This window comes from Sus scrofa, chromosome 3 (assembly GCF_054392235.1).
Source record: "Sus scrofa isolate SSC_HxYL_T2T_F1_AM1 chromosome 3, Sscrofa_HxYL_maternal_Yorkshire_Landrace_v2.0, whole genome shotgun sequence".
Taxonomy (NCBI): Eukaryota; Metazoa; Chordata; class Mammalia; order Artiodactyla; family Suidae; genus Sus; species Sus scrofa.
In genome coordinates, this window is record NC_139385.1 from 52,908,261 (window position 1) to 52,923,366 (window position 15,106).

The 15,106-nt window shown below is 49.1% G+C and overlaps 1 protein-coding gene across 8 annotated transcripts in view; it reads left to right on the forward strand.

The window, feature by feature from the left end:
- FGD3 (FYVE, RhoGEF and PH domain containing 3) overlaps positions 1 to 15,106 on the forward strand; it is a 130,569-nt gene that overhangs the window by 43,106 nt on the left and 72,357 nt on the right. The window contains exon 1 of one of the 8 annotated variants that reach the window (XM_021088134.2): positions 13,961 to 14,324. The exons of the other annotated variants lie outside the window; for them this stretch is intronic. The gene's annotated coding sequence lies outside the window, so the exon portion shown is untranslated. Of the gene's footprint in view, positions 1 to 13,960; positions 14,325 to 15,106 lie in introns of those variants that run through there. 8 annotated transcript variants of the gene reach the window in all.

A 15,106-nucleotide genomic window follows, 5' to 3' on the forward strand; every position in this document is an offset into this window, starting at 1 on the left:
CCTAGGAACTTCCATATGCTGTAGGCGTGGCCAAAAAAGAAAAAGAAAAGGGGAGTCACTGAGCCCAGCCCACACTCAAGTGTGGTGAAGCTAGGCTCCCCCTTTGGGAGAGGAGAGAATAACTGTGGATATATTTTAAGCCACAGCTACTGGCATTTCCAAGCCAGTTTTCCCTCCCAGAGGTCCTGACTCTGCCAAAGCTCCAGGGCTTTCATCCTCTTTGGTTAAGAACTTGGTGAAGGGTTTTTTGAAAATCCATCAACTGTTTCCCCTCTTTCAACTTTTCCAACTTGATAATAGGTTGGATGCATTTCAGCCACTGAGTAGTTCCAAAGACCTTTTCTTTTGGAGTGTCTGACATACAGGGTGAAATCAGTGCAATAATGGGAAGAAGGATCATTGTTCCACCTGTACAACATGACTCAGGGGTCTGGGGGAGGTATGGGAGGGCAGTGTACAGGTCGTGAGAGTTGGCCTGATTTGCCTTAACTGTAAGCATTGAAGAGAGCTCTGATTCTAAAGGGTTTTGTCAAAGCCACGTGTTAGAGGTGATTTTAGGAGTAAAACTAGTTCACTAGGGGCTGCCCGCAGGGCCTTAGCACCTCTGGCATGGGGTTAGCACAGGCCAAGGACTCTGCTCTGGACGCTGTGGTGTGGGGTACACGTGATAGCATCAGCCTTCGTCACCCTTTTGGGGCTCTCTGTGAACTTGCCAGGCCCAGCCTTGTATCTGGTGAACGTGAGTGCCCCCTGGGAGGGGAGCCTCTCCTCTTGGTAAAGGACTGTTTGTGAATCAATCTGAGGAGATGAAGGGAAGCATTCCTTGAGTACTTCCTGGAACTTTCATAGGTGACACACATGACTCCTCCCCAGTGCATGTGTTTCTCTACTTAAAGGGGAGGACGCAGTGGGAGGGGCCGCCTGGGAGGCTGGTTAGGGGGGATGGGGCAGCATGGGGTTCTTTCATGTGCTAATTCTCATGAGTCTCTCACCTCCCTGGGCCACACACCGAGGAGGGCGGGGGAGCCCCAGGGGCCTCCACCCAGCCTCGGAATCCGCTTGCTACATTTCTTCTGACCCAGAGTCTTGAAACTGGGGGAACTTCAGTTCCGGCTTCACAAAGGAGCGTGTCTTCAGGGTCAGGCAAGGGAGCAGGTCTCCCTCCCTTGATGTGAAGAAATGTACCTCCACCCCCAGGGTGCTACCAATCTCCCTGGACCCACATGGCTTCTCCCCGCGTGCTCACATTAACCCCAAGATTAGGGGGATGCCCATTTTACAAACAGGGAAACAGGCTTTCTTCAGCCCACTGAGCTCGTTGATGAAGGGCTAGGGCCATTTGACAACTTTGACAGTGAGTCTTTGCTGTGGCAACTCTGCACAAAGCTGGGATGCACCACGAGGGAGGCAGGCAGGGCCCACACTCATGGCCACAGAGTCCCCAGCAACACTTGACAGTGCAGGTCTCAGGACACCTCCCTGGGTCCAGAGGCCGACCTCAGAATGCTGCTTAACACCTCACTCCAGAAGTTCCCATTGTGGCTCAGCAGTAATGAACCGGACTAGTATCCCTGAGGATGCAGGTTCGACCAAGGGTCCCATGTTGCTGTGGCTGTGGTATAGGCTGGCAGCTACAGCTCTTATTCTACCGCTAGCCTGGAAACTTCCATATATTGAGGGTGCAGCCCTATAAAGAAAAAAAAAAACACCTCATTCCAGCCAGGAGCTCTTGGCCACACCTTCCCTTTCTCCCCTCTCCTTTTGGCCCGCCTCGACTCCCCCCTCACTTCTCCTCCCTCTCCCCCTCCTCCTCTCCCATCAGGGGTCAGCCTCAGGAGAAGGGTAGAGCCTCACCTGTGCAGCCCTTTCTTGCTTCCCGTCACGGTCAGGAGGAATTTCATCCTTGCCTGGGTTCTAGTTGGGAACTTTGAGTTGGTACCCAGCTCTCACTCCTGGCCACCCCCGCAGCCTATGCCCTGGTCCCCTTGATCCAGGCTGCCTTGTCCCTTGCTCTGCTGGTTATACCCTCATTCTTCCAGGCTCCCTGCTGCCCACCCCCACTCAGCAGCCAGAAGCCTTTCAACCTGCGAGGCATTTGTCCTTCTTGTCACAGGGGCTGTCCACAGCCCTTAGACCAGAACCCAGACTCTTGTAGGCTGACCTGACTCCAGGGCGACCTCAGTTGCCTGCTCTGGTCTCAACCATTTCCGTTCCTGCCCTGGGGCTTTTGCACTTGCTGTTCCCTCAGCTTTTGGCATCCTCTGCAGGTCGGAGCCCACCCCCACCCCTGTCCCCACATTGCTGTCACCTTTTCACCTTTCCTTATCTTCCTTTCCTCACTGAGCTTTCCGAGTCCGAACGTTTCTGGTTCATTTGTGTATTCCGCCTCCCTCCCAAGAATGTGAGCCCCATGCTCAAGAACAGGAACCTCATCTCTGGTTCCTCATTCTCCTGTGGCCCCATTTCCTGTCGCAGGCTGGCTGACATGCAGGAGGAGTGTGGGGGTAATGGTTTCTGAGAGCCTCCCTGACGTCTTTTGCCAGCCCCCTTCCAGGGTGCTGCAATGACCTCTGACCTTGAAGTTGCACATGGCCGTGATGGCCTCTGCTGGCCCTGGAACATCATTCTAGAAGCAGAGGTTCTTGCTGTGTGGAGTCCTTAATGGTACAAGGTTGGGGGCAGTGGAGGCAGACAATGACAAGGACAATTGGGTATGACGTGGGCTCTGTGGAGGATCCTACCCTCATCATGGTTGGGGATAGGTTGTAAAGGAAGCAAATAAACAAAACAAAGATTAGATCAGATGGTGATGAGGCCAAAAAAGGTGGGGAGTTCTGGGTGGGTGGAACCAGGGTGGTCCCAGAAGGGGTCCATTAGGGAACACCTGTGAGCCGACACATGTGACATGACATGCAAGCCTCCTCGTAGGGCAGTCACACCTCAAGATAGGAACACATGGGCCTCACCGGGCAGGGCCAGGTTTGGGCATGAGAGGAGCAACACCCTTGCTGCAGAGTGGGCTGGGGAGGCTCACTGAGACCCAGGAGAAAAGGCAGGTCGGGTAGCCGGGGCCAGTGCACTTAGGGTCTTTTGGGCCACAGTGAAGAGGGAGCATCTTTTTCCAAGTGGTGTGGGAGTCATGGCAGGGTTTTGAGGAAGAGTGGGGCCTGTTCTGTTTTTCAAAAACATCCCACTCACTGCCCACATTAAGAAAGTGGCATTAGGACTTTCCATTGTGGCTCAGTGGGTTAGGAACCCAACTAATACCCATGAGGAGGCAGTGTTGATCCCTGGCATTGCTCGGTGGGTTAAGGTTCTGGCATTGCTGTGGCTGTGGTGGGCAGATGCAGCTCCAATTCAGCCACTAGTCAAGAAACTTCCATATGCCACAGGTGGAGCCAAAAACAAAACAAAACAACCCCTTGTAAACAGAATCCAGTAGCACATTTGAAGGATTAAACACCATAACCAAGCTAGATATATGCAGGTTGATTTAACATACAAAAGTCAATCCTCATTATTCATGGATTTCATATTTGCATACCCTCTGGCTTGTTAAAATTTATTTGTAACCCTGAAATCTATACTTGCGGGTGCTTTCACGGTCATTCACAGAAATGTTGCAGAGCAGCTGCAATCTGAGTGGACAATGCACGTGTTTCTGGCTGAGGTCAAACAAGGGGACACATTGCCTTCTTGTTTCAGTTTTCGTACTGTAAACTCCTTTTTGATATCTATTTAGTGCCACATCTTAAGTGCTTTTGTTGGTGAGTTTGCTGTTTAAAGTGGCCCCAAGTGTAGTGCTGAAGTGCTGTCTGACATTTGTAAGTGCAAGAACACTGCAGTATGTACTATGGAGAATAGATGTTATTAAGTGAGCTGTGTGCTGGTGACTGAGAATCCATCGTTAACGAATCAACAATATATATTAAATCGGTGTCTTTAAACAGAAACACATATTTAAAAGGCTGTATAACTGATTGATGGAAAAGGTATGACCTGAGACTAGTGGGATTCCAACCCAGCATTTCTCTTAGGAACAGCGGTTCCGTATTTGCTAATTCAGTGTTTGGGGTGACTTTACAGAACATACCTATTTGCTAATTCTGCAAATAAGCAGAATTATATGTCTTAGTTCATTGGGGCTGCTCTGCAAACTACCATAGATAAGAGGCTAATAAAGAACAGAAATTTAGAAATTTCTCATAGTTCTAGAGGCTGGGAAGTCCAAGATGAAGGTGCTGGCAGATTTGGTGGCTGGGAAGGGCCCACTTCCTGCCGAGGAGACAGCCCTCCTTTGCTATAACCTCACCTGGAGGAAGGAGTGAGGGAGCTCTCAAGGGTATCTTTCGTAAGACCACTAATCTCGGGAGTCCCCTGACGTAGTGTCCGTGAGGCTGCAGGTTCATTCCCTGGCCTCAGTGGGTTAAGGACCCAGTGTTGCCTCAAGCTACTGTGTAGTTTGCAGATGTGGCTTGGATCTGGTGTTGAAATGGGTGTGGCGTAGGCCGGCAGCTGCAGCTCTGATTCAGCCCCTGGCCTGGGAACTTCATATGCCACAGGTGCAGCCCTAAAAAGAAAAAAGAAAAAAACCAACCACAGATCTTCATGAGGGCAGAGTCAAAACAACCTAATCACCTTTCAGAGGGCCCCCCTGCACCCCGGTCCCATCAGACTGGTTTTATCATATGAATTTTGGTCCATGGCAATATAGTACATGATAGTGATAGAAAAAAGGACAGAAACCACATCATCTCAATTGGTGCAGAAAAAGCATTTGACAAAACTCAACACCCTTTTAAAATTAAAAAAAAAAAAAAAACTCAATAAACTAGAAATAGAGGGAATTTCCTCAACCTGATAAAGAATCTATGAACAGGAATTCCCATTGTGGCAAAGCGATAATGAACCCAACTAGTGTCCACGAGGACACGAGTTCAACCCCTGGCTTTGCTCAGTGGGTTAAGGATATGGCATTGCTGTGAGCTGTGGTGTAGGTCACAGATGAGGCTCGAATCCTGCATTTCTGTGGTTGTAGCGTAGGCCGGCAACTCCAGCTCTGATTCAAACCCTGGCCTGGGAAGCTCCATATGCCACAGGTGCTTTTTAGCAAAAAAAAAAAAAAAAAAAGAAAAGAATCTATGAACAGCCCACCAGTAACATTTTTTTTTTTTTTTTTTTTTTTTTTGGTGGGATCTCAGCTCCCCCATCGCTGAGAGTGAACACAGGCTGCCACAGTGAAAACACTGAGTCCTCACCACTAGGCCACCAGGGAACTCCCAGGAATTTTGTGCTTCACGGTGACAGAGAGATGCTTTCCCCCATCATCACAGCAAAGCAAGGGTGTCCACTTCCCTTCTATTCAAGGTCACACTGGAGCATCCAGCTGGGAAAGTGAGGCAAGAGAAAGAAATGAGACACTTAGATGGGAAAGAAGTCAAACTATCTCTACTTGCAGATTATATGGTTTTGTAAAAGAAAATCCTGAGAAGTCTATGAAAAAACTTTTAGAACCAATAAACACTGGGCTTTTTAATCTCCTTTTCAGAAAACAAGCTTGGTAAGAGCTGCCCTTCAGACTTTCCAATGCCCTTACTTTTCCAGACTTTATAGATAGTTCTACAACTTAGAATGTGTAGGTGTTCTAAAGGGAGGCTGACTGCAGGTCCCTGGGCCTTTGAGCTTGGGATTTGGACTTGTGCTGCTGAGGGCTTGGTTCTGTGGTCCCACAGCGGGTTCTGATAGCACAGTCCCCTTTGGGGTCAGTAGTCTAAACCAGGGGGTAGTTGAATGCTAGGTCCATGTACTTCATTACAACCTGTGTTCAGAGAATTTTCCCTTTTGGAAAAGGGAAAGTCATGAAGTTCCCTTGCAGCTTGGCAGGTTAAGGATCCAGTGCTGTCACTGCTGCAGTTTGGGTCACTGCTGTGGTATGGGTTTGATACCTGGCGCCAGGAACTTCTGCATGTTGCGGGCACAGCCAAAAAGAAAAAAAAAGAAAAAGAATAGGTCAAGTTGTGACTACCAGGAATATGAAATAAGCACATGCCAGAGATTTGGTCTGAGAATCAAAGACACGCCTGCCCTCTAGCTCAGGCACCACCCCACCCTCTACTTCCCCGAATTTTCCCAACAGAAATGGTTCAGTGACACATGTTTAGGCAGTAAAGGAAGCCCGAGTGAATGTACAGACAAGTGCCAATCTGTCCACAGGGCATCATTCAGCTGCTTTCCACCCTCAGGCTTCATTTACATTTCTACATGGAAGGATTATTTGCATTAGTTGTCTCCTACTTTCACAGTTTCTCGGAGGTTTTTATAGTCTTTCCACAAGTCTTCCTCACATTTTGTCAAAAGAGATGATACAGGATAGATTTGAAGAAAAATCGTCTCAGTCCATTTTGGCCATTTTAGGGCCATTTTCAACATAAACATGGTGTTAAATTGTGGTTTGGTGTTTGGATTTTTTCCATAGTCTGCGGTAAATATAACCCCTTTACAGAGATTCTGCCACAATTTCCACAATTTACATGTTATATCATGTGTGCCCCTGGCCACTGAGTCCTAAGACATTTTATTCAGATGCTTTTACTATTGCAGAGGTGCGGTAGGGGTGGAGCTTTGCAGCTGTTGATTTTCAGTAAGAAATCTCAGGGGTACAGGGTTGGGGGTGCCCGGGTCAGGGCCGGGGATGTCGACGTGGGCAGGCGAGACTGGCTACTGCAGTTACAAGTGACCCTGATTCATCTGTTTCAGCAATCTTTCCTGCCTTGACTTTTTTTTTTTTTTTGCTCTTTAGGGCTGCATTTGCAGCATATAGAGGTTCCCAGGCTAGGGGTTGAATCAGAGCTACAGTTGCTGGCCTACACACAGCCACAGCAATGCCAGATCTGAGCCTCGTCTGCAACCTACACCACAGCTCATGGCAACACCAGATCCTTAACACACTGAGCGAGGCCAGGGATTGAATCTGCATCCTCACGGATGCTAGTCATTCGTTTCCGCTGAGCCACAACAGGAACTCCCCTTGGCTATTATGTTTAAAAAATAAAAATCTACATTTCAAATAATTCAACAGGTATGAAGTAAGGAGGGAGCTGTATGAATTAGATGTTATTCATTCCACAGAGGCTTGAGAAGCTGGCTCTGGGCCCAGTGCTGTTCAGGACTCTCCCCGCTCCTGGAGCCTGAGGAGGCTTCATAAGCAAGCCCCTGGGGTCATTAGGAGGAGGGGGTGGGTTTTGTGAAGTTTCTGAGTTTCTGGCAACTGAAAATCGAAGCTCTTTCGCTTGGCGTTTACTCCTAGATGGATCTGGATGTGAGTTTAGTAATGTGGGCAGTAATGTGGGGCCCCATATTTGCTCCAGGTGCCTAGGATGTGCTGTGGTCTGGTTACGTCTAGTTCCAGGTTCAGAGGGATTGATGATGGTGTGGGAAGATGCAGAGTTAAGTGATGCCCACACAGTCCCAGGGACACCAGCTCGGAGGGGAGATATCCTTGGGGCACCAATAAGAGGCGCTGTGCTGAACTTTTTTTTTTTTTAGGGCCATAGGTGCTACGGGTCAGATCAGAGCTGCAGCTGCCAGCCTATACCACAGGTACAGCAACGCTAGATCCAAGCCTCATTTGCAGCCTATGCTACCTCAGAGACCAAGGATCGAACCCACATCCTCACAGATACTAGTCAGATTCTTTTTTTTTTTTTTTTTTTTTTTGCTTTTTAGGGCCTGAGTTCTTTTGACAAACCCCCATCGTAGTTGTTTTTTTTGTCCTTTGTCTTTTGTCCTTTTAGGGCCACACCTGGGGCATATGGAGATTCCCAGGCTAGGGGTCTAATCAGTGTGCAGCTGCCGGCCTACACCACAGCCACAGCAATGCAGGATCCAAGCCGCGTCTGCGACCCACACCACAAGTGGATCCTTGACCCACTGAGCTAGGCCAGGGATCGAACCTGCAACCTCATGGTTCCTAGTCGGATTCATTTCTGCTGAGCCATGATGGGAACTCCTGTTTTGTTTTTTTTAGCATTTCCTAACTTTCTGGTGCCTGAAGATGGTCCATACTCATCTTGTATTTTCAGGGGGTCCCTGAGGACAAGGTGGGTATGGGGGTGTGGTCAGAGGGCCTGCACTGGGCTGAGCTGCACTGGGCTGGGGGGGTGAAAGGCTGGCAGCTGGAGGGCAGGTGGGATTGGCTGCTCTCAGATTCAAGCCCTCAGGCTCCAGGTTTGGGGACATGAAGCCAGGGTCTAAATGGTCTTCTTTGTCCACTGATGCTCTTTTTGGCTTAGTAAAGGAAGTGTCCAAAATCGAGATTTAGAATATGCAGTTTTTCCCAAGGAAGAGTTGGTGGGGGTTTTAAACACTGTATTCTCAGAGCATTGAACTTCAGGAGCTGAAGTTGCACTTGCTGTCATTTAAGTTCGTGGTGAAAACATGTCAGCAGAAGTGAGAGGACTCTGTGTGTTTAGGCAGCACAGACGGTAATGAGAGGGTCAGGATCTCTGACACATCATCCAACAGCCCTGGAGCCGGTGCAGATCGGGGAGGAAAGCAGGAGACTCCAGGGCAGTGCTGCCCAGATCTGAACTTCACAAACCCTGTGAAGCTATGCATGGTGTCCCCATTGAGGTGTGATCTGGAGCAACGCAGGGTGTCACTGTCTTTCCCAGGTTATGGGTGAAGCCTTGGCATGTGCAGTGAGCTTCCCTCATCCAGGCTGTGGTGGCCCCCTTCCTCCATCCTGCCATATCCTCAGGTCCCAGCACCATGCTCCAGGGACTACTGTCACCAGATGCAGTGGGAGGGCATCAAGGGGGGTCCAGGCTACCAGGTGTAGAGTGCTCCTGAGGTCACCAGGGAAAGGGCTTCTTACTTAGAGATGCTCTGGGAGAGAGGACTCACCAGGTGCTGCCCACCGGGGACTGGCCAGCTTTGAGTTATATGGCCCAGGACAGGAGGGGAGCCAGCTGCTGGTCTCCACCAGCCATGCTGAGAGCCTGGCCTCATATCCAGGATGTTAGGATCAGATGACACAGGACATGTCTGCCCTGCTACTTTTAGGAAGGTTGTATCCCCCGTGGGTAAGGTTTTCCATATCAGTTTGGTTCCCAGGTGCCTTTGGTGCCTAAAATAGGTCTGTTCTCTACTTTCTTAGCTACCATCCTTTAGAGAATTCTGGATTTGCTGTGGTGGGACCGAGGAATGTGCTATGGCACATGGGGTAGGAGCACCCGTGTGCATGTGTGTGCGCATGTGCACATGTGTGTGGGCGTGCATGTGGCTCGTACTCATCTGGCATTAAGACCCAGGTGGGCCAGCCTCAGAGCCCAGCACTGCCCATGCTGAGGTTGGTGACACTGGGAACTCAGGAAGGAGAGCCTGAACTGTCATGTCCAGAGGTAAACACTGCTTTCCCACCCAGAACTGCCCTTCCTGAGGAATTTTAAGTTCCTGAGGCATTTTTTCATGTTTTCCTCTGTGAATGGCATTAATGATGCCTACCTCCCTGGGGGCAAGTGATGATATTCTTATGTGAGGGTCTGGCACGCACCAAGTGTCCAAAATGGCACTCATTAAGTGTTCAGTATGTGAATATTTAGTAAATGTTCTTATTTAATTTATATTTGATATACCATGATAGTTTATTCAGAGTTCGTGCATGTCTGGGTGGTTGATTCACCGTATCTGAGGAAGGCTGATCTCTGGGCTGTCAGCCGGTAGGTCTGACACATGCCAGTGCTGAAAGTGTGAGTTGTCTCAGCTCATCACACTAGCTCAGGAATTTGGAACATGTGGGTGCTGCCACCTGCTCTTTCTCCTAGAGTATCAGACCCATGGGGTGGGGGCTGGCAGGAGTGGGTACAAGTTTGAATCTGCTGAAAGATAGGGAGCTTGTACTTGTGCTTCTGTAAAACGTCCAATGCTCACAGCAAATGCTTCAGAGAAAGAAGGCATGTCCAGCTTTCTGGGGACAAAGGATTTCCGCCCTTTGTGCGCTATCTCATTGCTGGAACAGCTGCTTGGATATATATTGTCATTTTAGGGCCACACCAGGGGCATATGAACTGTGTCCTCGTGAATGCTAGTTGGGTTCTTTACTGCTGAGCCACACTGGGAACTCCTGCTTGGATGACTAAACCCAGCAGGTAAATGCTTGGAATTAAAGTATTTCTGGGAGTTCCTGTTGTGGTTCACTGGTTATTGAACCAGACTAGCATCATGAGGACGCAAGTTTGATCCCTGACCTCACTCAGTGGGTTAAGGATCCGGCATTGCCGTGAGCTGTGTTGTAGGTCACAGATGCGTTTCGGATCCTGTGTGCTGTGGCTGTGGCATAGGTTTGCAGCTACAACTCCTATTGGACCCCTAGCCTGGGAACCTCCATATGCCATGGGTGCTGCCCTAAAAAAAAGAAAAAATAAAAAGTATTTCTTCCATTTTTCTATGTGCCATAGGAAAATCACACTGCTCAAATATCACATGAAGACACCCTTTTCTTGGCTGAAGTTTTTTAACAAAGAAGTCAACCATGGGCCCAGGCCCCTTGGGACTGAGTTATCTGGTGACACCTGGTGGGGTTTGCATGAGGCCAGCCTCTCAGTAGGGTGAGGGGCTTCTCCTGGGGAAAGACCTGAGTTGCACCCCAGAGGTATTGCAGGGCTTGTCCTCCTCGATATTTTATTTTTAAAAATATTTATTTTATTCTTTAAATTTATTTATTTATTTTTGGCCACACCTGTGGCATGCAGAAGTTCCCGGGTCAGGTATAGAACCCACGCCACAGCAGCAACCCAAACTGCTGCAGTAACAACACCAGATCCTTAACCCACTGAGCCACAAGGGAACTCCCTCAGTATTTTAGACCGAGAAGGAGCCTTTCTCTGAGAGGTGGTCAGGTCCTAGTCTGGGTGAAAAGACCTGGATTTGGATGATTAAATGAAGCCCCCTATGGAAAGCACCTGACACATAACTCCTGCTCAGGAAACAGAGGAAATTCCCTTCTTTCCTGGTTTTTGTTGATTATGCAGTTTTCATCACAACAGCATGAGAAAAAACATTTTTGTACAGTTCCACTGTAACTTTGTCCCTTCCTCATTTTCAGAAGTCAGTTTTACAAAGCGGTAATTTAGTTTCTACAACTTGGCCTTTTTTTCCCATGTTGCTACACAACCCTCCTAATTATTTTAAAGGCTACCCGTATGTGCATCAGCACTTCAGGAACACATGAGCCTTTAGGGAGACAATGATATTTTTCCTAGACCACAAGCCTGGGTTTTTATTTGCGGATATTCTGGGCATCGTAAAGGCCACATCTGGACATTTGGAGTTATCTCCAGGGGATGGGACAAAAGGAGCTGTGTCACCTCCTGTCACTGACACTGTGACCATGTCCCTCATCATGTAGGCGCACATGTATATGTGTGTGTGTGTGTCTGTGTCCTTTGATGACAGTGACATGGTCCCAGGAGGCTGGCACTCTGGGTCATAGACTCTGTGGAATTGGAGTGAAGGACGCCTGCCATGTTTCTCCAACATGCCTGTCCTTCTCCAATGTGAGACCTGAGAACACGCCAGATATCTAGCCCTGCAGACCTAGACTATGGGTCTGTCCACAGAATATGTGATCCAGAGGGTTTTGGGTCTACATAGCCTGGCAGCGAGTGGTATCCTGGCTTCAGAGTAATTTCTTCAACCACATGAGCATGTAAAATGGGTCACTGTGGAGTTCCTGTCATGGCTCAGTGGAAACAAATCTGACTAGCATCCATGAGGACACAGGTTCAATCCCTGGCCTTGCTCAGTGGGTTAAGGCTCTGGCATTGCTGTGAGCTGTGGTGTAGGTCACAGACACGGCTTAGATCCCATGTGACTGTGGCTGTGGCTGGGAATTGTAGCTCCAATTCTACCCCTAGCCTGGGAACCTCTGTATGCATCGGGTGCAGCCCTAAAAAAATAAATAAATAGATAACATAGATAAAGGGAGGAGTCATTGCATGTGATGCTATGACAGCAGTTAAAGCTGGGTGAGTTCTGTGGGGGTACCCATCAGAGAAGGAGAAATCACCTGATCGCTGTTTTCCACCCATTTCCACCTGGTGTCAGGCTGAAGGGGTGGAGGGTAGAGAAGCAGAAAGATGCCCTCCCTCGCCCTCCACATGCTCAGCCCTGGGGAAGCAGCACTGACTGGGGCAGAAATAAGAGCATGGCTACAGGAGAACATTTACTAATAGAGGTAAGTTTGCAATATGTTGTGGGGTGAGGGGACCAGTTTCTAAAATGCATGGCGGCCTCTGGTTGGAAAAGAATAGGCATTCTGGTGAGCTCGCATGAAGGGAGTAATTGCTGTGAGCTGTGCCCTGCCCTGAAGTGTGTGTGGAGCAGCACCTCACGGAATCCTCTGGCAACTCAGAAGTGGACCCCAGTAGCAAGATCTCCACTTTCCAGATGAGGAGATGGGGCCACCAGGCAGGCAAGGGGTGAGATGAGACTTGAACCTGGGCTGTATCAGTACTCAGGGAATCTTTTTCCTTTAAAAGATCTTCTCTTCATTGCATTTATTTTTAAATTCACATGTACCATATTAGCACATTCTCTCTGCAAGATGTTTGTTTTATTTATTTGTTTAGGCTGCACCTGTGGCATACAGAAATTCTTGGGCTAGGGATTGAATCTGTGCTACAGTAGTGATCCAAAGCACAGGAGTGACGATGCCAGCTTCTTTAACTGCTAAGCCACCAGGGAACTTCTGGAAAGGGGTTTAAATGCTACCACAAGTGTATATGTATAGATAAATTCACAGAATGAGAAGTGAGGACTTTGGGGTTTCAGACCCTCCGTGGCCTCCCGGGCCCCTCACCGAGGGAACTTAAGTGGGCATTTATAGGCCTGCAGATGTTGAATTAAAAAGACATTTAGTGAGATTGTGGGTGTGGGGGTGAAGGACGCTTGGAGTTGGAACCCAGACCCAGCAGGAAGTGGAGCATCTCTCCTCAAGCCTTTGGGCTACCAGTCCGGGAACTATGCCCAGCCTGGGCTGCCCGGCAGAGCTGCCCGCTTCACACCTGTGCCCTGCATCTGCCCATTGTGCTCACTGGTTGTGGTTTCAGCACTTACAACAGTGTGTGACATGGCAGGAGTAAACAAATCTGTGTCAAGTTTACAGACAGGGCTCAGGAGGTGACATGCCCCAAGGATGTGAGTTTCACTTAGCTTTCCCAAAATTGAGGGATAAGGCCAAGGTGTGAGGGTAAAATGTGAGTTGGGGGGCAAGCCTGAATGTGAGGGACACACCAGCATACACCCACATCAAGTCTCTGAACGAAGACCTCTTTAAGATGTGGGAATTCCCTTCATGGCACAGTGATTAACGAATCAGACTAGGAACCATGAGGTTGCGGGTTCGATCCCTGGCCTTGCTCAATAGGTTAAGGATCTGGTGTTGCCGTGAGCTGTGGTGTAGGTTGCAGACTCAGCTGGGATCCCACGTTGCTGTAGGGCGGCGTCTACAGCTCCGATTTGCCCTCTAGCCTGGGAACCTCTGTATGCCATGGGAAGTGGCCCTAGAAAAGGCAAAAAGACCAAAAAAAAAAAAAAAAAAAAAAAAAGATGTGAATTTCCCCGTATGCCTCCCTAGGCATTTAGTAAGTGTCCACAAACTACAAAAGGAGGTTCACTGTGGTGATGGAGCATTTTAGAAGCCCTGTTGCCTCAGAAACTTCTAAGAGGTCTGTAAGAGAGGCTGAGTGGCAGGGTGTTCAGAACAAGAAATAACACCCCTCCCTAGCCCATGGCTGTAGGGACATCCTGGGTTCTAGGTCCCACCAGCCCATTCCTCACCCTCCCCTCCCTTCCATGTTGCCATGGTGACAGTTGGCAACCCCAGGCTCCGGGCTGCTGGCTGTGCTCCCCTCACCCCTCCTGCTGGCTCTGGAGGAGCAGGCGGGCTTTGTCAGGGCTCAGTGTCTCCTTGCAGCTGCGAGACGGAGAAGAAAAGGGGCTGCTGAGGGTGCAGTAGGGGCCCCTGGAGGGCCAGACCAGGGAGGCAGGGCCACTCCAGACCACCAGCCTTGAGCTTGTGGAGTCCTGGCCAGCCTCACCCTGGAGTGACTGTGGACAGCACAGCATGCCCAGAGGGAGGAGGCCTGCCTGGCCCCAGCGTGGGAGCCCGGGGCAGCATCCTGCTCCTTGGTGACCCGCTTGGGGATCCTCTCCAGCAAGCTGCCTCAGGCAGGAGTGGCCAGTGGGGCTGCACAGGACACTGTGGGGAACCTCTGGCTCTGCTTGTTTGCGTTTTTCATGGTTTTCCTCCCCAGGGGAAGGCGGTGAGTAGACTGGTGTCTGAAAAGGGGAGACTTTTTCTCTTTTCAGGTGGTGTTGAAATTCTGGGTGGGTTACTTCCTTGGGTTCCTTGCACGAGGCTGATTCTCCAGGGGGTGGGGCTCTTGCTGTGTGACCTGAGAAGGGGTTCCCACCCTCGTCTCAGCACACTAGGGTCTAGGCTGACAACCTTGGCCAGCTTTGCTGAGGGGTCCCTAGCTCTGGAACAGAATATTTTTTGGGCAAATGCAGGATGTTGGATGCTGTGTGATGGGACCCGGTTTGTTTCTAGATTTCCCTCACTCTCACCCCACTCCTCTCATTTCTTTTTAAATGGATGGGAAAGGAATAGAGTGTATGCTTTAGAAATACCATTGCTCAAGTTTGCCAGGAAATTGGATACTCCATTTCAGAGATCAGGATTGTCTTTATTTAAAAATACAGTTTTGTTTTTTTTTTTAAGAGAACTTTAAGTTCACAGCAAAATGATGTGGAAGGTGTAGATATTTCTTTTCTTTCTTTCTTTTTTTTTCTTTGATGTTTCTTTGATAATGGGGGAAGCTGGCCCTGGCACCTGCTTCCCCCATTATCAACATCCCTAACCAGAGTAGTGTATTTGTTACAGCTGATGAACCTACACTGACACATCGTAACCACCCAGAGTCCACAGTTTACATTAGGATTCATTCTTGGTGTTTGGACAAATGTACCCACTTTTATGATATCATGTCCAGTAGTTTCATTGCCCTAAAAACCCTTAGTGGTCCATCTATTCTTCCCTCCTCCT